At 40.7% G+C, this 23685-nt stretch overlaps 1 long non-coding RNA gene across 2 annotated transcripts in view; it reads left to right on the plus strand.

Annotated features, from left to right (window-relative positions):
* Nucleotides 1-23522, plus strand: part of LOC126508586 (uncharacterized) — a 31080-nt gene extending 7558 nt beyond the window's left edge. The window contains exons 2-3 of one of the 2 annotated variants that reach the window (XR_007593891.1): nucleotides 1838-2008; nucleotides 19904-23522. This is a non-coding gene — a long non-coding RNA (uncharacterized lncRNA). The remainder of the gene's footprint in view (nucleotides 1-1837; nucleotides 2009-19903) is intronic. The other variant, XR_007593890.1, reaches the window with a different exon arrangement.
* The last annotated feature ends 163 nt before the right edge of the window (nucleotides 23523-23685 follow it).

Here is a 23685-nt window from a genome sequence, read left to right on the forward strand (position 1 = left end):
GATGGTGATGCCTCCAGAAGTTCCTTATTGTACAATATTGTTTTGGCTATTCTGCCCTTTTTGTTTTTCCATTCGAAGTTGAGTTTTGTTCTTTTGAGGTCTGTGAAGAATTTTGCTGGGTATTGCATTGAATCTGTAGATTGCTTTGTATTTAGTCTGTTAGCCCGTGTCTTTTTATAGGTGAACCGAGTCCATTGATATTAAGGGATATTAATGACCAGTGATTGCTAGTTCCTGTTATTTTTGTTTTTGTTGTCGTTAGTGGTGTTATGTGTGTGTTTCTCTTCTTTGGGATTTGCTGGTGTGGTATTACTTATTGCATATGTTTTTGTGGGTGTAGTTAACTTCCTTGGGTTGTAGTTTTCCTCCTAGTATTTTCTGTAGGGCTGGATTTGTGGGTAGGTATTGATTAAACCTGCCTTTGTCATGGAATATTTTATTTTCTCTGTCTATGTTGCTTAAAAGCTTTGCTGGATATTAGTCTGGGCTGACTTCTGTGGTCTCTTAGTGTCTGCATAATACCTGACCAAGACCTTCTGGCTTTCATTGTTTCTCTTGAGAAACTGTGTGTAATTCTGATAGATCTGCCTTTATATGTTACTTGACCTTTTCCTTTTGCAGCTCTTAATATTCTTTTTTATTCTATATGTTTAGTGTGTTGATTATTATGTGGCAAGGGAACTTTCTTTTTGGTCCAGTTTATTTGGTGTTCTGTAAGCTTCTTGTATTTTCATAGGTATGTCCTTCTTTAGGTTGGGAAAGTTTTCTTCTATGATTTTGTTGAATATAATTTCTGTGCCTTTTACCTGTAGTTATTCTCCTTCTTCAATTACTATTATTCTTAGGTTTGGTCTTTTCATGGTGTCCCAGATTTCCTAGATATTTTTTGTTAAGAATTTGTTGAATTTAACATTTTCTTTGACCTATGAATCTATTTCCTCTATTGTATCTTCAGTGCCTGAGTTTCTATCTTCCATCTCTTGTATTCTGTTGTTTATGCTTGCTTCTGTAGTTCTTGATCACTTACCCAGACTTTTCATTTCCAGATTTCACTTGGTTTGTGTGTTTTTTTATTGCCTCTATTTCAGTTTTCAAGTCTTGAACCATTTAATTCACCCGTTTCGTTGCTTTCTCTTGGTTTTTTAAAGGGATTTATTGATTTCTTCCATTTTTGGTTGTCTTTTTCTCTATTTCTTTAAGTGAATTTTTCATTTCCTCTTTAAGGGCCTCAATCATCTTCATGAAGTTATTTTTAAGGTTGTTTTCTTCTGCATCATCTGCATTGGATGTTCAGGTGTTGCTCTTGTGGATTCACTAGTTTCTGTTGGTGCCGTATTGCTCTTCATATTGTTGATTGTATTCCTACCCTGTTGTCTACCCATCTCTTCCTACAATCGGAATAGGTAGAGTCTATGTTTCAGGGTGTCCCTTTTCCTTCCATTGGTATATTTGGAGGCTGTGGCTCAATTGATCACTCCTTCAGGTGTGGGCAGAGGAGAACCTTTGGTGATCGTTCCTCCAGGTACCTACAGACTCAAGGCTGAGATGGTTGTACCTCCTGGTGTTGGCAGGCTCCAGTGGTCAGATAATTTCTGGAGGACACTACTGTCACCGTGTTCTTTGTCCCCCTCACTCCTCACCCCCATGCTGCTGTTCGTGCTTATCCTCCCAGCAGTCTGGTCTGGCCCACAATGCTCTATTCTTCTTGCCTTGATTTTCTCAACCCCTATTTTGTCACCTGTAGTATCACTAGTGGGTGAGCCCTACACATTTGCTGAATTAAAAATGCCAGATGCTTAAGGCTTTCCCTTCCTTACAAAATGATTTGTGTTTTCAGGGGATCAAAACCCCTCTCTTCTTTTTAAGGAGCCCTGTGATTTCCTCTACAATGACTCAGCAACATGGGATCAGTAAGTTGTCACTTCTCCGGTGGCCTTAGAGTAGAAGGAAGTTTGCTTCAGCCACACCAGGTGGCAGTATGACTCGAGCCTGTAAGGACACGGAACAGGTATGTAAGGAAAAACAATGCAGCAATTCTACAAAGAAAATATTTTAATTTAACAATTAATAATTTAACAAATTTAACAAATTTAACAAAAGGGTCATAGGATTGCAGTTTTGTGAACTTAAATCGGTTCAAAGATGTGTATACTTTTTTATTGCTGCTACTGATAGAATAAAGAAAGAATTTTTATTATTCATTCTGCCAACATATACATAGAAATACATATGTATCCTAGAAGACTGCAGTAAAATCTTACCATTTATATAAAAGAATAGATATCATATTGAAAGTTCTTATGATTATACTTGTTTGTGTATCTAGGAGTAGTTGCAAAATGACACAATTATTTTTGAAATAAAAGCAACCAGATTAGCCCAGCTGCTAAAAAAATTAAGATATTAATCTGATATTCAAGATACAATGTTTTTGGAATTTTAAGATGCTTGATTTTGGCCCAGGGGAATGCTTTGTGTAATATTGTTTCTCATATAATACCCTTATTGTCTAAAATCAGAGTTCTTACTGACTTAGAGATGGAAAGAAATACGAGCAATTCACAGGTTGCTCTGTTCTGGTGTTGATACATTTCTCATGCAGTAGCGTGTGCTGCAGTGTTTGCAGACACTGTCACTTCCACGCTGCAGTTGGTCTTCTGAGTGTCTGTTGGGAGTAAAAGACAGAGGAATGATTAGCAGAGGAAAGTCTCTAATAAGTAGGGCTTATTGTGGGCATTTTTACTGTGGACATTTCCGATGCCCAGCGTCCTTTAATAGTCTAGTGCTTAGAGAACCTCCATTCATGCTTCATGCTTTCTCAGCCTGCAGGGGGAGACTTGCTTTCCTGGCCTTCCTTGCAGCAGGGTCATGGGATACTTGTATGTGCCTTTGATTCAGAAGTGGGCAAGGGGAGACGAGAGGACAGAGAGTTTGTGATCTGGCGTGTTGGGCTCTGTAGGAGTATCAGAGGTAGTCTTTGGTATCCGATCCCGAGCACCTCTGTGTGAGTTGTAGCATTTGTGCAAGTCCTGGTTCAGATGGTAAAATTATCAGCAGGTCCATTAGCTGTAGTGCATCCCAAGGAGTAATTCGGGATTCTTCCTGACTGCTCAGCATCCGTGTCTGGTGCTCAAGTCTTTTCAGAGCATCTGTGAGCTCCTGCTAGACTTTATTTTGTTGTGGCCAGCCAAAGTTGATTTTGTTGTTTGCCACTAGAAGTCCTGATTAAACTGAGAATAAGTGTGTATGCCCTGGTGTCTAGTTTTCTTCTCCTGTAATCAGCTGTTAAGGCTGCATTATGCGCAGAGCTTACAGTTCTGGAGACTGAAAGGCTTCCAGTGCTCAAGTCTAACTGATCCCCAGAGAAGACTGCTCTGCCCTGCTTGGTGCCTGTGTGTGAACAGGGGACCAGGAGGAAACACAGACTTATAGGTAACTTGTCAAATTAAAATTGTGTTATAAATCTAGGGAAATTGTCCTTTGAAAACAGGAAAGGAAGAGAATATGCTAATTGCAATTTTGAGTTGATCAGTGACACCAAAAATGAGTTCAAGTGGCAGCAACTGAGGAAAAGTAAAGTCACTTCGTGAGCTATGCCTGTCAGTAGGGTGCTCTCTGCCATCTTTAAAACCAGAGTTGCGCTCAGAAACAGCGACTATTGAAGACTACCTTCTTAGTGAAATATTACCTGCTAATTAAAAATTTAACTAATTTTGAAAAGCAGAATAGACTGTTGTTTAGTTCAGTGGGTTGCTTATCTCCCTTCTAGCTCCAGGATCCTTTATTGTGGGGAACCCTTAGCATGGGGCTAGCACCAGGCTACTCCACTGCACCCTTTTCTCCCCTGTCCCAGGGAAGGCAGGTGTTGTGTCCCTGGCTGGTGAGAATGCTGCCCTGTCTGTCTCCAGTCCAGATGTGAGACATGATCTAAGTAGGACAAACTGCTCTCCTCTGGGACTTGATACATGAACTCTGGGAGTGAATGGAAGCTCTGAGGATGACTGCTCTGCCCAGCCATTTGGAGGAAGTTGTTTATGGTAAGAGATGAGGAGACAAACAGGAAGAAGATGAGCGGGGATAGAGATGGAGGCTCTGAGAGATGTCCAGCTGCGCTTTCAGTTGGGCTCCCAGCACTTGTAATCACGAGTCTTGGTCAGCGGTCCTGGTAAAACTCCAGAGCTCTTGTATTGTTTTTCTCTCTACCATGCCTGTGTTGTATACTCAGTAAAACTAAGAGAAAAAAACTAAATGCCTTTTCTTTAAAGTTCAAAGTAATAAATGACTAACATGGAAAAACTGGAAAATATTAAAAGCATGACCGTACCCAAGAAATGTTAAACAAGTCAACCACAAGCCTACCTCCTATAAAAAAAGTTCTTTGATCTCACAGTTTCATGTTTGGACAGTTGTGAGCATACAAAGTGTGATAATGTACTCTTCATTTAATAATACATTGTCAACATTTTTGTATTAATCTTTTTAATGCTATTAATCTTTTTCTACTGCATAATTAAATTGTCAAGCCATTTTGAACAGTATGTTGAAAATGGTTGACAAGTGAAAATAGTGTGTGCTAGACATGTTTCCTAGTGAGATGCAAAAAGAAATTTACATAAAGAATTCATCACTCTTTATTACCAATGCTAAGTCACTAAGTACATGCAGCTGAAAAAAGTGTGTTTTGGAAGACAATGTTGCGCCAAGCTCCCATGAACTTGATACCAGGATACCAAGGAAGCACTTTGACCTTATGTGGTAGAGCAAGTAGAATGAGACTGGGGTGGGCATTGAAAGCACAGTTTAGGTACCAATGGTATAGAAAAGAGGACTTACTGTTCCCAAGACAGGAAGCTTGACAGGCCATATGAGAAAACTGTTGCCTGTCCTACTTAGTATCTATGTGCACTCCTTGTTTGCTTCTTTATTGCTGTCTTAAACACTACCCCAAGGCAACTTGGGAGAAGGAAGTGTTTACTTGGCTTATAGGTTATGATGAATTATCCAGGGAAGCCAAGGCAGGAACTTAAAGCAGGAACTCTGAGGCAGGAACTGAAGTGGAAATGTCAGGGGTATGTTGTGTACTGGCTTCTCTCAGGTTCTTGTTCAGCCTTCGTTCTTATATTGTCTAGGCCTTCCTGCCTGGGGATGGTACTTCCAACAGGGGGTACTGCTACATAAATTATCAATAAAAAAATGCTTCCTAGACATGCCCCCCCATGCCATCCACTCTCCTCCATTTCTCTTCAGAAAGGGCAGGACTCCCGTGGATATCAACCAGCCATAGTATATCAAATTGTGGTGAAACTAGACACCTCCTCTTCTGTTAAGGCTGGACAAGGCAGCCCAGTACAATGAGAGCTGCCAAGTTGAACTGGTAATGACTCTCAAACTTGGAGACTGAGAAGCGAGGGAAAGGAACAAAGGAAATTGAGAAGTGGTTCTCTAAGAACAAGAACCAGGAGATAAAAAAATCTGGAAACTAAGTGAGGAAGCCATGGGTTCCAGGGTATGAAGGGCTCTGTGACCAGGACAAGAACAGTTTTAGAACAATGATAGGAAAACAATACTGATTGGAGTATGGTGGGAGAAAGGGTTGAGAGAAAATAGAGGAGCAATTACAGAAAGTTATTTCAGAGGAATGCCTTCATGAAGGGAAGCAAGGAAATGGAGCGGAATTTTAGGTCAAGGGAAGCTTTTTAAAAACAATGTAAGATAGGAGAGTGTATTTTTATAATGTTGGAGATGTCCACAAAAGGCAGAAAAGCTGATATTGAAGAATAGGGATGACTGACGGAGGAATGTTCTTAATAGTTGAGATGGCACATACTTTAGTAAAGGAAGGTTGGAACTGCCAGAACATAGGTGGCTTGTTGACTGTAACAGGGGTATGAATGTAGAAATGCAGGTAGGTTTTTACATTAATAACATCCATCAGACTTCTTTAACTTATTCTCCTTTTGAATATAAGAGGCAGCAAAACCATCAGTTGAGAATGAGGAAGGGAATATTTGAATGGAAGATTCAGAATAATTGTAGAAAGGAGGGACAGAGGCTAACAGGACCATGTTGGTATCCTTAGGCTCCACCAGAGATCATGAATTTAGCCCAGTTAGCCTGGCTCAGTGGTTTTGTACAATACATTCAGAGGATTAGGCAATGGTATCTAGGGCAATTATCCTAAGCTACTGTTTATTCAACTAAAGTGTAGAGAGTCTGGCCATGGTATGCATGCCTGTAATCCTAGCACTTGACAGGTAGAAGTAGGAGTTTGAGACAATAGAGGCTAGGCCATATTGTGAGACTTTGTCTTAAAGCCAACCAACCAAACAAACAACAAATAACAACACAAAACTTCAAGATTATTACCTAAGTTCCTTGTATTGATTTGCCCCCATTCCAGCAAAGCATAGTCTGTTCTTTTAAAATCACTTTTTATGAGTTTAAATTATTTCAGCATTTGATTTCATAGACAGGGAATTATATAGTATGTACCGTTTCTATGCCTAGCTACTTTTGCCCAGCATATAGTCTGTTCTCATACATATTTTTCTATTTTGTTCCCTTTTTATTCTGAGTGGTACTCCATTGTATAGAAATTTAAAAATGTGTCTATTCACCTGTAGATAGGCAGAGGCTTTCAGTTTATGTTGTTATTAAAATTTATATACAACTCCTTTTATTTGTTTTGATTTTTAAAAATATTTTATGTACGTTGATGTTTGCCATGGGTGTTGGGCCCCCTGGAACTGGAGTTACAGATAGTTGTGAGCTGCCATGTGGGTGCTGGAAATCAAACTTGGGTTCTTCTAGAAGAGCAATCAGTGCTTTAACCACCGAGACATCTCTCTAGCCCCGTTTTGGTTTTTTGAGACAAAGTCTCACTGTGTAGCCCAGGCTTACCTCTAACTGTCAGTGTTTCTGCCTCAGTCTTCTGAGGGCTGGGATGGCAGCTGTGCACCCCCACCCTTGCTCAATGTACAAATCTTTTCATGTGCATGTGTTTTCATTTTTTTCAGTAAACACCTGTGATGACAGTCACTGCTATTATTCATTTTGGTTTTGCTTAGAATTATATTTGATTCTAAAGCATCTTATCCCGGGAAATGCACTGCAGGTACCATTTGAAGAAGGAAGCACTTTGCTGAGAGTCCCAGGGGACCCTAACCCCGTGACTTCTCTGCTTCTGTTGGAGCCATCAGGGCAATAAACAATGGTACAGTGAACGATAGTGGGTGGGTACTCAGATGGAAGCATGCACTGCAGGAAGAAAGGCATGAGAGAGGATAACGGTCCTCAATACTCTGCCCTCCGGAGCAACAGCAAGAGTAGTCTTGTCCTGTACTCTCTGCTTTGAGGGTCTGTTTGTGCATTCTCTTGGGCTACCAATTCTTGCTGTATTTTGGAAGATAACTGTGGTGCTTTGAAGAAAATGGCCTGCAAGGGGAATGGCATTCTTAGGAGGTGTGGCCTTGTTGGAGGAAGTGTATTATTGTGGGGGCGGGCTTTGAGGTCTTTTTTGCTCACACTTTGCTCATTCTGACTTCCATTCGACTTCCTGTTGCTTGCAAGATGTAAGACTCTCTGCTATTTCTCCAGCATCATGTCTGCCTGCTACCATGCTGCTCCCAGTCATGACGATAATGGGCTGCACCTTTGAAACTGCAGGCAAGCCACCCTAATTAAATGTTCCCTTTGTAAGAGTTGCCGTGGTCAAGGTGTCTCCTCAGCAATAGAAACCCTAACCAAGACAATAACAGGAAACATTTGTTACTATAAGGAAGATGGCTTTTTGTTGTGATGTTTAGCTTCTAAGTCACGACCCATAAAGGCGGTCCAGAAAGGAGCACAGTCTCTCTCCTGCCTGGATCCTTGGAGTTCTAGCTCTAGACTCCTCAATGAAATGTCCTCTTTTGTAAGTGGGAAATGTCTCTGAGATATAGTTGTGTAGCTTCTCCTGGAGAGAAGTCAACAACTGTCTATTTACCCCAGATGGGACACCAATGACAAGGTCAACAAGACGACCCCTGAAGTCTAGCTTGGCGAACCCGTGGGTGCGTTTTCTGGGGTCACCTGCAGGAGCATGGGTAACACAAAGGCTGCCACATCACAGCAGGGTCCGCCCCAGCATGGTGGTGACTCATGAAACTGCATCTTCAGAACTCCCAACCTGTCAACTCCGTAGGATTTCCTCTTCCCTACAACTGATTTCTGATTTTATAACTTTGGGGAGGGGCCTGGAAAATGTTAGCTTCTTTAGCTTCCTCCATTTCCTGCATCCTTTGAATTCCCTGGGTCTTGCTAGGTTCTTGAATCGTAGGAGAGTCTCTCCTTCCTCCAGGAAGGAATGTTTCCCTTTGGAGGAAACAGTGGCACCATAGGTGCCATTGCTTTAAATGTCAGACTCCCCAAGGCGAACAATTGCATACTCTGCAGTAAACAGTTCAATTTGCAAATTAAGATTTGTAGCCAATTTATTGAAACTTTTCTTTCTACATAATTTTTCAGTACCTGGCAGGGCCTCTGGCAATCTGTTGATTTTAAAAAAGCAATCAATATTCCAAAATGTCTCACCCCAAATTAGAAATTATGTGAAGATGATTGAAGTGGAAAAGAAAGAGCACATTGTTCCCTGGCTTTCAGTTCCTCCCTAGCAATGAATTTTCATGAACTGTTTGCGCTCTTAAGGAAATTTGATATTTTTTTTAAAGGTTGTGATTATTTGTGACAGGAATACAATATCAGCAGGCTTCTTCTTATGTATTCATATTTATGCTAAACATCTACAGGCAATTGTAAGTCAAATACCTTCTGTCTGTAAACTGTTCATTTCACATAGCACTCATTAAACATCACTTAAATGAGTATTAACTGTGGGCAAAACACAAGTGCTTTATCACGTGCCTTTAAAATATTTAATTAGGAAATGAGGGACCGAGGAAATGGCTCAGCTGGCGGAGCACTGCCAGGCAAGTGTGAGGACCCCTAGACTTTGGGTACGGTACCCATACTCATGAAAAAGACTTGGTGGATACCTGTAGCCTCAGCACTAAGGAGGCAGAGATGGAATCCCAGGGATAAGCTGACTATCTAGATTTGCTGTAACTGATGAGCTCCAGGTTCGGGGACAGTCCCTGCCACCATAAACAAAGTGGGAAGAGATGGAGGAAGACAGCCAGTGTCAGCTCTGGTCTTCCTCTTGCAGTGCACGCGTACACATGTACACCCAAACTCATGTTCACCCGAGGAGCTGGCTAGTTTTATATCAACTTGGCACAAGCTAGAGTCATCTGAGAGGGGGGACCATCAATTGAGAAAACACCTCCTTCATACCAGCGGGCAAGCCTGTTGGGCATTTTCTTGATTAGTGATTGATGTGTGTGGGAACACCCCTGGGCTGGCGGTGCTGGGTGCTATAAGAAAGCAGGTTGAGCAAGCCAGTAAGCAGCACCCCTGCATGACCTCTGCCTCAGCTCCTGCCTCCAGGTTCCTCTCCAGTTTGAGTCTCTCTGCCTTGGCTTCCCTCAGTGGACTGTGATTCAGGATACATAAGCCAAATAAAGCCGCTCCTCCCTGCGTTGCTTTGGTCATGGTGTTGTTTATTTACAGCAAGAGTAACCCTAAGTGAGACACTCACACCCGTGCACACACACACCCATGCACACACATACCCTGTCACACACCCAGAGAAGAGATAGAGGCAAAAAGAGCACGACATGACTCACAACATGAGTAGTGCTTCTGACTCCTGGCTGGGGAAAGAGGCGCTAGAACAAGCTTTCTGGAAGCCTAGGCCTTACTCTTCCGAGGGCTGCCCTTGTTTTTTTTTTTTTTTTTTTTTTTTCCAGTGGAATAGCATTTCCCAAGTGGTATTGTTCAGTTGTATGCTAACTTAAGCAGGACATATATTATACAATCTATGGATTCTGCAGGTGGCAACTACGCATGTCAGGTCACTGAGGGATCCTTGAGATGTTTAAGAGAGAACATGTCAAAATGAAGCCTTGAAGCAGCTTGGGGCCACCTATTAAATGACGTGTCTGTTTCCTCTCCCTTCCTAGTCTTTCCACACCAACCCACACACCCACATTTACACCTAATTTGTTCGTTTAAACTCAGGAGATTGAGGTTTGACTAAAGGAGACACGTGGATTTGGTTATTCCCTCATAACTTTTATTTTTCCATTGCTTTAGAGTTTTTCTTTTTTCTCTTTGGCAGAAGCCGGGCATGCTGATTCTAAATGCTCTCAGTCAGGAGTCAGGTGCATGTGTTTATTGGCCTTCTTCCTTCCTTCCTTCCTTCCTTCCTTCCTTCCTTCCTTCCTTCCTTCCTTCCTTCCTTCCTTTTTTCCTTATTTCCTTCTTTTCTTTTTAACTCCCCCAGTCTTTACAATTTATTAAAGTTAGCCAGATAGATTACAGATGGCTCAATTTGTAAAGTACTTTCTGTGCAAGTATACAAACCCAAGTTCGTGTGCTTTTATGCGGGTGCTGGTATAAAAGCTAGGCACAGCTGTGCGTATCTATAATTCCCGGGCTGGTCGTGTAGAGACAGGAAATCTTTGGCGCATTAGGTCAATTAGCCTAGCAGAATCCAATGAGCTTCAGTGAGAGACCATGTCTCAAAAGATAAGGTGACCACAAACTGTGGAAGATACCCCATGTTGACCTCTGGCTTCCTCATATACGAAGACATGAAGATACACGAACACATGCACCTCTACACACATATGCATCCAATGTGTCCTACCTCACACCCACATACAAGTCAATCAGAAAATGACTCCTGGACATAGGGTATGTTGCCTTGGTTACTCAGAGTACAGAAAAATTATGACTAGTTCCTTCAGAATCTCACTTAAATGTTTTCTTAGAAACAGCCCCGAGACTAATGAAAGTACCCTTTTGGCAGATGAAGGAAAAATCCGAGACAAGTCCTCGGGTCAGTCAGCATAGGCATTGCTAAGGCAGAACTGAGCAACATGAACCGAAGGAGATGATGGTGAGGGGCTGGGTTGTATTTGCTTCCTCTGGTGATGCTGGTGTGGGAATGCACGCCAGGGCTAGGAAGAGTGAGAAGTGCCAAACAATGGTTAGGCAAATCGTCTTCTGCCGTTGCTGCTCAGAGATTTTGATTTCAAGGACCCCTTGTGTTTTTAGGTGTGTGTGTGTGTGTGTGTGTGTGTGTGTGTGTCTGTCTGTCTGTCTGTAGGGGTACACACATAAAAGTGCAGGTGCCTGTGGAGACCAGAGACATCAGATTTCTTGGAGCTGGAGTTACAGGAAATCTGATGTTGTTAACTGTCTGACATGGACACCAGGGTTAGAACCCAGGTCCTCTGCAAGAGAAGTATGTACTCTTAACCACTGAGCCATCTCTTCATCCTCCAGTCTTTTGTTACACCATTAAAAACACACTTCCATATAACCCAGCAGTCATACCCCAGGATATTATGTTACAGAAATGAAAAGTTGAGTTCAATGAAAACAGGCATACAAATATTCATAGCAGCTTTGTTTATGATAAAAAACTGGAAACAACCACATGTTCTTCAACAAGTGAATGGCTAAGCAAATTTGTGTGTTTTTACGTAAGTGAGTATTGTTTAGATGAAAAAATCAGGAATGCCCACAGCTGAGATGTTACACCCTGGAGCAAAGCCTTTGGAATGATTCTGTTCACGTCATGGTTTTGATATGACGCAACCATAAAGAGGAGAGCAGACCATGGTCTCCAGGGCTGAGAGCTGCAGTGGAGAGGGCATGAGGGCCTTTCTTTGGAGCAATGGAGCAGTTCAACACACTGCGACTGCGAGTACAGGAGTTCAGGCATGCGATTCACATTCCTAGAACTGAGCACCGGAATGGGGAGTGTGTGGAAAAACCAGGGAAACCCAAACAACGCCTGTGTTTAGTTATGCGCTTCTGTCAGTTCTCGTGTCTCATCTACTGTAGTCACAGGAAGGTGGTGTGGGATCCGGTGCTTGAAGTATACATTTATATATGTAAAGATATAATTTTTGAAATGGCATGAAGAGTTTACAGAAACTCCATGCTGTTTTGCAACCTTTCTGTGATCTTGAAATTAATTCAAAATAAAAAGGTAGTGTTTCCATCACCCACACCAAAGGGGCTGAAAATGGCCTTTTTAGGGGAGAAGGTGAGGTTGGTCTGGGAGACATTATAATTTGAGATGTCTATTACACATGTGTGTATATAAGTTTGGAGTTTGGGAGAAGAATGTAGAAATGACATGTGGGAGATAAAATGAAAACCATAAATTTGGATAAAATCATCAAAGTCAGGAATGTTGATCGTGGAGGAAAGAGCAAGAGCTGAGCCCTGGGACTCTCCACCAGGGGATAGCATAGGAGAATAGAATGGAAAATGGGCAAGATGCTGGCTGTTTCTGTTTACTGTTGCTTCTCTTGTGTGTGTGTGTGTGTGTGTGTGTGTGTGTGTGTGTGTGTATATGCACGTGTGTGTGTAGAGATCTATTCCAAAGAGTAGACAGACTCCCCAGTAGATGTGAACTTCCTTCCTTGTTGTGGATTTATTTATCTTTTCCTCTGTACTTTATTATTAAAGAAAAATTTTGCAGGATATCAGTAGGATCATCCCTATTAAACTGTTCAGTGATCATACACAGTGTCTTATAGCAATCCTCATTGCTACTTGGAACCATATGTAGTAATCTTTTTTTTTAAAATATTTATTTTATTATGTGTACAGTATTCTGTCTGCATGTATGCCTGTAGTCCAGAAGAGGGCACCAGACCTCATTACAGATGGTTGTGAGCCACCATGTGGTTGCTGGGAATTGAACCCAGGACCTTTGGAAGAGTAGGCAATGCTCTTAACCACTGAGCCATCTCTCCAGCCCCCATATATAGTAATCTTAATGCTTTGGGAGAATCAGTATTGGTTCCATAAAAAAGAGGATGGGACAGTCATCGTGAGACTACATTCCCTAAAGAGAAAATAATGCCTAAATTAGATTTGCCTTCAGGAAAATACATTTATCTTCTTTTAGTTTCTAAAACTGTTGCTCATTTAAAATTGATTACCTTTTAAAAATAATACGTTTCTCAATCCTTAGAGAATTTAACAAATGTATCTTGATCATACTAACCCTCACTCCTCCAGATTCCCTTCTTTATGTTCTTTTTTTTTTGTTTTTTAAAAATAGACTTTTGTTCTGTGTGTCCTCTGACTTTTTCAATCTTTCTGTTTCCTTGCACTCAATGTCCCCTAAACCCTAACTGTAGGGTTGGTATTGTTCACATATTAATCAGAGGCATGCAGTCCACAATTGGTTGATCTCCGCATTTTGACCAGCTGTGGGTATCTGTAAGGAAACCGAAAAGCTTACTATCCCAGTCAGAAAGCCCAGAGCAAAGACTTGCAGGAAGAAAAAGTCAAGCAGAAAGAAGGCAGAATGTCAGGACTCACAGGTAAAGTAGAGGATCTAGATGAAATAAGCAGAGATTATAAATTTTTTTTTGAAGAGCACAGGGACAGAACCTCAGTAGAAAAAGCGAAAAACTAACAAAACTTCCCGTAAGTGTACAAACTCATAGAGATCAAACCATTTTCTATTAAATGATGAATAGGTCAAAGAAGAAAGGAAGTAAAAAAATTTTCTGCAATTAAAGGAAAATAAAAATACACCACAAAAAACTCCTGGGACGCATGAAAAGCAACTCTAAGAGGGAGATTTACAGCAGTAAGTACCTATACTAAAAAATCAGAGAGAGCATGAAAATGACTTAGTGATGCAACCCAAGGATTTGGAAAACCAATAACAAATTAAACCCAAACCTGGTAGGCAATAAGAAATAATAAAAATCAAGGCAGAAATCAATGAATTAGAAACAAAGAAAACAATCAAAAGAACCAAAGAATCTAAGAGCAGGTTCTTTGAGAAGATAAACAAGATCAACAGATCCTTGGTCTAAGTAACAAAAAGAAAGAGAGAGATGACCCAGGTTAACAGAATCAGAAACGAACAGAGAAACATCACAACAGATTTCAAAAAAATACAGAATATTCTAAAGGAATACTTTAAAAGTCTGTATTCCATTAAGTTGGAAAATATAAAGTAAATGGATGAATTTTTAATTTGTCCAAATTCCCAAAGTTAACCCAATCTCCCCAAAAAGGAGACTGAAACAGTAGAAAAGGCCTTCCCACTAAACAGATGGGTTCACAGAGTTCTACTATACTTTCAAAGAACTCTAATCAAGCTTTTTTCAACACTTCAAATAAAATAAAAAGAGACAGAAATAGAAGGGTCATTCCCAAACTTGTTTTATAAAACCAGTGTTATTCTGATACCCAAACTAGGTAAAGATACTGACAAAACAAAACAAAGCTACAGACTGATATGTCTTGTGAGTAAAGACGTAAAATTCCTCAGCACAACACTAGCAAACAGAATAGGAGCACATATTAACTAAAAATCATTTACCACAATCAAGTTGCCTTCATACCAGAAATGCAAGGTAGTTTAACATATCTTACATCAATAAATATAATAAATCACATAAATGGGCTTAAAGACAAAATCACATAATCACCTCAACAGATGCAGAAAAACTTTGGCAAAAACCCAGCATGCTTTCATGGTAAAAGTCCTAGAGAGAGTAGGGTTTTAGGGGACATACATCAGCATAACAAAGCTGTAATAAGAAACACACAGCCAACATTATTCTAAATGGAGAAGATCTTTAACAAATCCCACTAAAATCAGAAATGAGATAGAGCTGCCCAATATTCCTACTCTTTTTTAAAACTAGAGTGCTGAAAGCATTGGCTGGAGCAGTAGGGCAAGGGAAGATGAGCAGATACAATAACTAAAGGGATACAAATAGGAGAAGAAGAAACCAAATTACCCCCATTGTAGGTGCTATATATGAGAGACACTAAAAATTCCACCAAGAAACAGTTTCAGCCAAGTGGCAGGCTACAAAATCAGCTTACAAAATCAATAGTGTTTCTTTACACCCAAACAAGCACACTGTGAGAGAGATCATGGACACATCCATTATAATAGCATTAAAGAGAATAAAATATCCTGGAATGAACCTGACCAAGGAGGTGATACATCTCTATAATGACAATACGTCTCTAAAATATCTGAAGAGAGACTGAGAAAGACATTAGCAAGCGGACAGACAGCTGTGCTCTTGGCTTGGGAGAGCGAATGTTGTGAAAATGGACTTCCTACCAAAACCAATTTACAGATTCAACATAAATTCCATCATAATATCCAGGAAATTTTTATAGAAATAGAAAAAAATCGTGAAATTAATATGAAAGAAGAAAAGAGCCCACAGAGTCAAAGCAGTCCTGAGCATGGAGAACAATACTGGGGGGTTGTTCCAGACTTCAGTATTATAGAGCTACAGTAATAATTATTGTCCTGATACAAAACAGACTAGTGGACAGTGGAATAGAACAGAAGATCAAAATATGAATAATCATAATCTGAGTTTTGACCAAGAGGCAAGAAGAACAGACAGCTGTTTGACAGCTGGTGCTGGGAAAACTGGATGTGCTTATGCTGAAGAATGAAATTAGACCTGTGTCTCTCACCCTGCACAAATTAGATCCAAATGAATTGGAGACCTCAATTTGAAACTTTAAACTCTTAAACCGGTAGAAGAAAGTGTAGTCTGAACCCTAAAGATTTAGATGTAGGATAGGACTTTCTGAATATGAATCCTTTTGCCTGGGATTTGAGACCAACAATTGACAACTGGGACAACGGAACTAAAAGAAACTAAAATGTTTCTGCACAGACAAGGAAGCAGTCGACTGAGTGAAGAAGAAACCTACAGAATACAAGAGAATTATTTTCAGCTATATATCTGACAGGATAATATATAGAATAAATAAAGAACTTCAAAAAAGAGTCAAGGAAACAAATGACCCAATTAAAAAATAGACTAGTAATCTAAACAAAGAGTTCTCAATAGAATAAATTAAGTGGCTAAGAAATACCTTGGAAAAAGTTCATTGCCCTTAGCAATTAGGTATATGTAAATTCAAACAGCTTTGAGATCTCATCTTACTGTAGTCAGAATGGCTAAGATCAACAAGACAGCTGACAACAAATGTTGGCGGGGTGTGAGGAAAGAGGAACACTTGTTCACTCTTGGAATGTCTACTCTGGAAATCAGAATGCAGAATCTTTAAATATACAGTATAACCCAGCTACACCACTCCTTGGCATGTGCCCAAAGGACTTGAAATCCTACTGCACTGACACCTGCTCAGCCACGTTATTGCCACCGTACTCACAATAGCCAGGAAATGGAAACAACTGAAATGCCCTCAACAGGAGAAAGGGTAGTGAAAATGTGGTACATGTTCACTGTGCACTACTCTTCAGCTGTAAAGAAAAATAAAATCATGAAAATTTCAGGTGGACAGATGCGCCTAATAAAGATTGTATTGAGTGAAGTAACTCAGACCCAGAAAGACAAATGCTGCATTTCTGTCTATTCATGGTTCCAGATCTTCAGATAGGAGTATGCAGCGTGGAGTAACAACAACAACAAACCAGGAAAATATAAAGGGGCCATAGGTGGCAGGGAAGAGAGTGCTTGAGAGGGGAATAAGCAGGATATAAGTGATGTAAAGTGGAAAACAGAAAATTGGAGCAGGTTCCAAAATCAGAGAGAGGGAAGAAGGGAGAGCAATACAGAAGGAGGAGATACCAGGAATCAATAATAACAAGGTTATTTGATGAACTCAAGGAATCACATTACCTTATATATACCTACAATTATAAAAACTTTATCTTAAAGGAAGTTATACCACTTAGGCTGACAGTGGGAAAAAGGAGGAACCCAGTAGAAAGCAGAGAATTCCTTCTTACACTACACACATACACACACACACACACACACACACATATATACACATATATGTATATATATGTATGTGTGTGTTATATAATGTATAATTTGTATTTGAGCCCTCCTGTATTATAACTCTCTCTCTCCATCCATTTCTTTCACAAAAAGAGTAGTTAAAAATCAAAATACAAACCGGGAGGTGGTGGCACACGCCTTTAATCCCAGCACTCGGGAGGCAGAGGCAGGCAGATCTCTGTGAGTCTGAGGCCAGCTTGGTCTATAGAGCTAGTTCCAGGACAGCTAGGGCTGTTACACAGAGAAACTCTGTCTTGAAAAAGAACAATCAAAGTAGGGTATTGTGGTGCGTGCCTTTTATTCCAGCATCTGGGAGGCCAAGACAACAGCAGGTGGATGTCTGTGAACTCAAGACCAGCCTGGTTTTACACAGTGAACTCTAGGACATCCAGAACTACATAGTAGGACTGCCGTGAGTCATGTGACTTCTGCAGGGGATAAGGCCTGAGAATAGCAGGAACAAGTTCTTCTTTTGGCAATCCCTGGGAGAATTTAACCCATTTTTGTCAAGGCTGATGGACAGTTTGTTGTATAATTCTGTGCATGACCCCAGGACCATATGTGCTGCTTGCTCTCCTCACTTTCCTTACACAAATTATTGCTGGTTGCCTTTAGTTTCACTTTCTTGGAGCCATAGATGAAATGGCCATTGCATTAGGAAAATGTTCCCCTGATGACTCTCCTCTGGGTAAGCCAGAGGGGATGTTGTTAAAAATATACAGTGGATCCGATTCAGCTCTTAATGCCTTTGGCGTTTCAAGTATGTCCACGAATTCAGGATTCTAAAGAACAGGATGTTGCCTTTCCAGTGCACCTTGGGACTAGTCTGAAAGAGTCATGGTACTTCAAGACATTGCATATTTGCATAATTGTCCTGGAGAGGATGATTCTAACCACAGGGGTCTAAGAGTAATGCAAATGAATAGATGATATCAAGAGTAAATGGGAACGGTCTAAGAACTGGGAATGAAGTAGAATCACAGAAACCCACAATGCCCTCATCTGTAGCTGTGCCAACACTGTAGGAGCCAATGTAGGAAGCTGAGAGGAAGGGATATGAGAACGAGGACTAAGCAGTGCTAACTATTAAGAGTGAGCTTTTAAGTTATGCAGTTTATGGGATGACAGGAGAAAACCTGGTATAACCCTATAGGAGATAGAGTAAGATACAATGAAGAATAGAGTGATTCGGCCTTGGCTGATGAGTTGATTGCGAGAGTTTAGATTTGACCAGAGATAAACTTTGACTATTAGAGGCAAAACTTTCTTTCACTTTGCATGATGTTGTACTGCAAATGCTGCCAACTGGGCACACTGTTCCACCTGTAAATGTGCCTACTTAGAAACTTTCTTTGTTGCTTGCTATACTGCTTAGACGTCTATTAGTAAGGCTATGAATCAAGTGGGTAATGGTTACCAGTAGGGGTGAGGGACGGAAAGGGAAGGAGATAAGAGAACAAACTGGCAATTATTTTACAGTAATTATTATTAGAAACTTAAGGAAACAAATATGATTGTAAAACTGTCCATGCAATCTATTGAAACTGTATAAATAAAAACGACCCAGGCTATCTGGAGCCACCTGTTTGGAATGGGTGGTCAGACTTTTCTTCCTTTCACTGGCTTCACACATCCGCCCTAGGTTATCAGACCTGCTAAGAGCAAGGCTCTCAGCATAGGACCTTATCTCAACAAACAAACACCAAACCAAGCCAAACCAAAACAAAAATTAAAATGCAAATAACAGATTTTGGCTGGGCGGTGGTGACACATGCCTTTAATCTCAGAATTTGGGAGGCAGAGGCAGGCGGATCTCTGTGAATTCAAGGCCAACCAAAACCAAAAACCCCAAAAAACAAAGAACAAAAACAAAGCAAAACAAAACAACTCCCCCCCCCCAGGTTTTGGCAAATAACAATTATTTTACCACCACATGTAGCTTGGGAGAAGAGAGGCAAATGGTTCCTTTGGCCCAAGTGTGCCTAAACAACCATATGCCATGGGATATTATTTTAAGGTATATTACATTGTTTATGCTGTGGAACATTTGTTTTAATGATGCAAAGATGTGTTGCATTTTTTATGCTGCATTTATTTAAGTCTGTGAAGCTGTGATACTTTGCCTACCTAAAACACGTATGGTCTAATAAAATGTTGAACAGCCAATAGCAAGGCAAGAACAAAGCTAGGTGGAATTGGCAGGCAGAGAGGATAAACAGAAGGAGAAATCTGGGAAAGAAAGAGGTCAAGGAGCAAGAAAAAGAGAAGTAGAGGGATGCCAGGGGCCAGCCTCCCAGCTACACATCTGGTCATGGAGTAAGAAGTAAAGAAAGGAATATAGAATAGAGAAAGACAAAAGCCTAGAGCCAAAAGATAGGTGGGGTAATTTAAGAAAAGCCGACTGGAACTGAGCCAAGCTAAGGCTGGGCATTCATAAGAAAAAATAAGCCTCCGTGTGTTTATTTGGGAGCCGGGTGGCAGCCTCCCAAAGAATAAAGAGCAAAGACTGAAAAAAAAAAAAACCCAACTACCAACAACCACACTGACTTCTTCTGGATAAAGGTCTGCTACTCATTCTGGCCATTCCTGGGCGAAGGCAGCAGGCAGCATGGCCAGGTCTCGGCAGCCTGGTCATCCCTGCAGCTTGCTTCCTGATGTGACACACGTCGCCATTTCTTCCTCAAGCCACTGTTTGCGCTGTTATTTTTCTTTTCCATCCTATTCACTCTGAGTCCTAGGGAGCCATTCTCAAGTGATGGGGCGCACTGCAGAGAAGCTGCTTCTCCTCTTCCACACCATTAAACTCCTGCTTGCGTCTTTCAATCAGAAATGGTTTGGCAAGTCACAGCACAGGAAAAAAAAACCCCAAAAAAAACAAAAAACAAAAAGCAGTATGAGTTTCTGCCTGGGAAGAGCCAGGCTTGAAAGAATGGGATTAACAAAAGGTTTCTGCTTCGTTTTCACAGGACAAAATGACTAATATCCTTGATGAGCGGCTGAATCAATCTGCCATGGCTCTTGAGCAATCAAGGGGCAGCTCAACCCTGGCATTGTCTCCTGAGGAAGGATTTCATCAGAGCGTGCCTGGTTCCCATGCAGGCAGCGAGAATTGGTGGGATCACCAAGTGGCAAACAGCTATCACCAAATTCTCAATGTCATTCGTCATCATCCACTGCCCTTCACGCAGATCCATTGACTTATCATCCCTGGGCAAGGACTCGAAGGCTGCCATCCTGAAACCAAAAGGTCAAGGCTTTCCAGGAAGTGGGAGGGTTCTGCTCATTAAGAGCTCACTGAGGCCGAGCATAGCTTGGAAAATTTAATTTGAACAAAATCAGTCCTGTACTCAATGAGAATTCCTGCCCCAGAGATAGGACAAGGGCCATCTGCCCCTCAAAGGTATTAAAATCCACAGTATAATAAAAAGTAGTAGAATTTTCTCATCTCAAACACAAGTATGGTAGATTTAGAACATGGAGACAATGGATTATGAGTGTACATTTTGACATCTTTTGTCTCCAAACATTAAAATTCAATGGACCTAATATAGTAGTAAAAATTCCACTCACAAGGGACAAGAAGTGTGACATCAGTAAGATGATATAGAAATGCAGTTTGTTCCGTTAGTGGCCAGCAGTGGGAACCAAACGCGTTAGTGATTTAGAATCCATTCCCTGTGTGTTTATATGTGTACTTTGTAGTAAAAAATGCACAAAAAACAGAAACACTTTTTCATTGGGGTAAGTAATTTTACTTGAGTGTCTTTCTATAGTTGTAAGTCACACACACACACGCATGCACAAACTCACAAACACAAACAGCATATTTGCTCTGCTTGACTATACAGACTGCAATAAAATCCATCTTCGCTGCTTCTGAATTCAGCTCACATAGCCCTCGCATAGGCTCCAAGGAGGTTCAAGCTGCTCTGAAATAGTCATCATGATCCATTACACTCAGCTCCTTGCAGCTTTTGTTCCCAGTTGTCTGTGATACTATGATGTGGAAGAAAATTTAAAATAGATCTTGACCTTGTACAGGATGGGGTTAGAATTGCACTCGTTCAAAATATACTTAGAATTACCGTCAGAATATAACTGAATAATCCAGGGCAAAAGTAATATTTTTAAAATGGATATATTAAATTAATATTACTTCTTTATTGAAAGAGGTACCTTAGAAGAAAAAAAATGCTTTTTGGGATTCTGGGTTGGTTTGCAGGGGAAAGTAGAAAACTCAAGCTGATAATTTAAGGACTATAGGCTTACTGAAAAAATATATATCCCGGGAGCAAAACAATTTTGCTTAAGTGTACAGTTAAAACTTGTTTTAGCATTTGATGAGGTGGTTCACACATGTAATCTTATGTGAAACCAGGAGGCTGAAACAGCAGAATCTCCATAAATTTCAGGCAATCTTGGGCTACTCTGTCTAAAAATATCTACCCTAAAATTACTTTAAATTTTAATTTTGTAATGTTTATGGTATATATGTGTGTATATGTTCATGCATGTATGTCAGTGCACGTGTGTGTGTGTGTGTGTGTGTGTGTGTGTGTGTGTGTGTGCACATGCCTAGGGAAGCCACAACTCAAAGTCAAATGTCTTCCTCAGTTGGCTTTCCACTTATTTTTTGAAACAGAACATAACTGAATCTGGAGGTGACTAATTTGTTTAGACTGGATAGCCAACATAGCCATCAAAGCCTAGGGAGCTTCTTGTCTCTGCCTCGCAGCACTGGGAGTACAGGTTGAGCTGCCAGGCCTGGCTTTACATGGTTCTGGGGACTGAATTCAGGTCCTTATGCCTATACAGTAAGTGCTTCACCAACTGAGCCCTCTCCCTGGTCTCTCAGATTTACTTATTAGAAACTGCATCCATTCATTTAGGCTCTCTATTTTGACTCACTTTCATTTCTAAACAATGAGAAAGATGCCACATGTTATTTCAGATGTTTAGAATGGAACCATTCTCTTGTTGGAGATTGTAAAATCATAGGTAAAGATTTACTTTGTCAACAGACCAAAGAAAAGATAACACATAATCCATATTCAGAATCCCCCACTTAATTATAAAAGACAAAGCAGGACTTGGTATGGCACTTAGTTTATAGACTACTTGTCTGACATGAGAAGGCTCATGTGAGGCACGAGGATCAGCACCTGAAAGCCATTTCCCACTGAGTCTGAGGCCAGCCTGGGCTATATGAGGCTCTGTCTCCCTTTCCAATTTGTATCCCCTTGATCTCCTTTTGTTGTCTTATTGCTCTAGCCAGAACTTCGAGTTCTATATTGAACAGATATGAAGACAGTGGACAGCCTTGTCTTGTTCTGATTTTAGTGGGGTCACTTTGAGTTTCTCTCCATTTAGTTTGATGTTGGCTGTTGGCTGCTGTATATTGCCTTTATTATGTTTAGGAATGTTCTTTACTCATTGCTTGTTTTCGAGACAGGAGAGATGGTGTAAGCCAGTAAGAGAGCTTAGCATGTAAAGTAAGGAACCCGAGTTAAGATATCTAGTACCAAATAAAAGCTGGACTTGGGAACTAGCTTGTCTGTAACTCCAGCACTCATTGTGGGTGGGGAGCAGAACTGAGGTAGGCAGATGTCCTGAATGTCTGGCTACCTAGTCTAGCCAAATCTGTGAGCTCCAAGATCAATGAGATATCCAGTCTCAAAAAATAAGGTAAAGACATTGGAAGACACTGGACATTGACTTCTGGCCTCCACATGTGCATGTGTGACAGAGAGACAGACAGAGAGACAGACAGACAGACAGACACACACACACACACACACACAGAGAGAGAGAGAGAGAGAGAGAGAGAGAGAGAGAGAGAGAGAGAGAGAGAAGCATATAGTAGATCAAACTGAATGTGGTTTGATGGTTTGATTCAGGATAGAGTGGTGGGAAACAGCTCCATCTATTGATGTTTTTGCTGGCTTTCTGTCATCTCCAAAGATGCACTATGTAACTCCTAAGACATCTTAGCGCAGAATAAATAGAAATCCAAAGAGCGCTGATGACTTGCCTAGGACCATGAAGTCACTTAGTACAGCGCCAGAGCTTCTTAGGCACTACTTACAAGCTCACTATCTCCTTCCCTTTCCCATCAGATAGCTGGTTTATCTGAAGCTCTCTAGGACCCTCTGGTATCTCCTTTTATGCTCCCCCACTTGCAGAATATAGTCTACTTTGCACTGTTTATAACTGGCTTCTGAGACCCTATTCGCAATTAAGTCAAACATTCTTTATAGGTTCATTTAAAGTTCCTTGTAAGCTTAACCCTGTTTATCAATTCAAAGCTGATGTGTCAGTGATCCCTACAGCATCTATAAGCTCCTCAAATACCACAGCTCTTTCTAATCTGTCTCTCAAGGTTCAAGTCAGGATTACTGAAGTCTGTTCTGACATTACTGATTTGTGGTCACTAATTTTAATTTTTGAAGGATTATTTTTTTGCCTTGTTTTTTTATTGATTTTATTGAGGTATATGTCTGTGCTCTCCTCCCTGCCTCTCCCCTCCCCTTCAACTCTCTCCCATGGTCCTCATGGGCCCAGTTTACTCAGGAGATCTTGTCCTTTTCTACTTCCCATGAAGATTAGATCCATGTATGTCTCGCTTAGGGTCCTCATTTCTTTTTTTATCCAGTTTATTTAGTTTGCTGTAAGCTTTTTGTATCTTCATAGGCATATCTTTCTTTAGGTTAGGAAAGTTTTCTTTGATGATTTTATTGTGTTTGTTGCC

The sequence above is a fragment of the Alexandromys fortis genome, unplaced genomic scaffold, assembly GCF_014885135.2.
Source record: "Alexandromys fortis isolate MF-2015 unplaced genomic scaffold, M_Fortis_MF-2015_v1.1 scaffold_79, whole genome shotgun sequence".
NCBI classification, from domain to species: domain Eukaryota; kingdom Metazoa; phylum Chordata; class Mammalia; order Rodentia; family Cricetidae; genus Alexandromys; species Alexandromys fortis.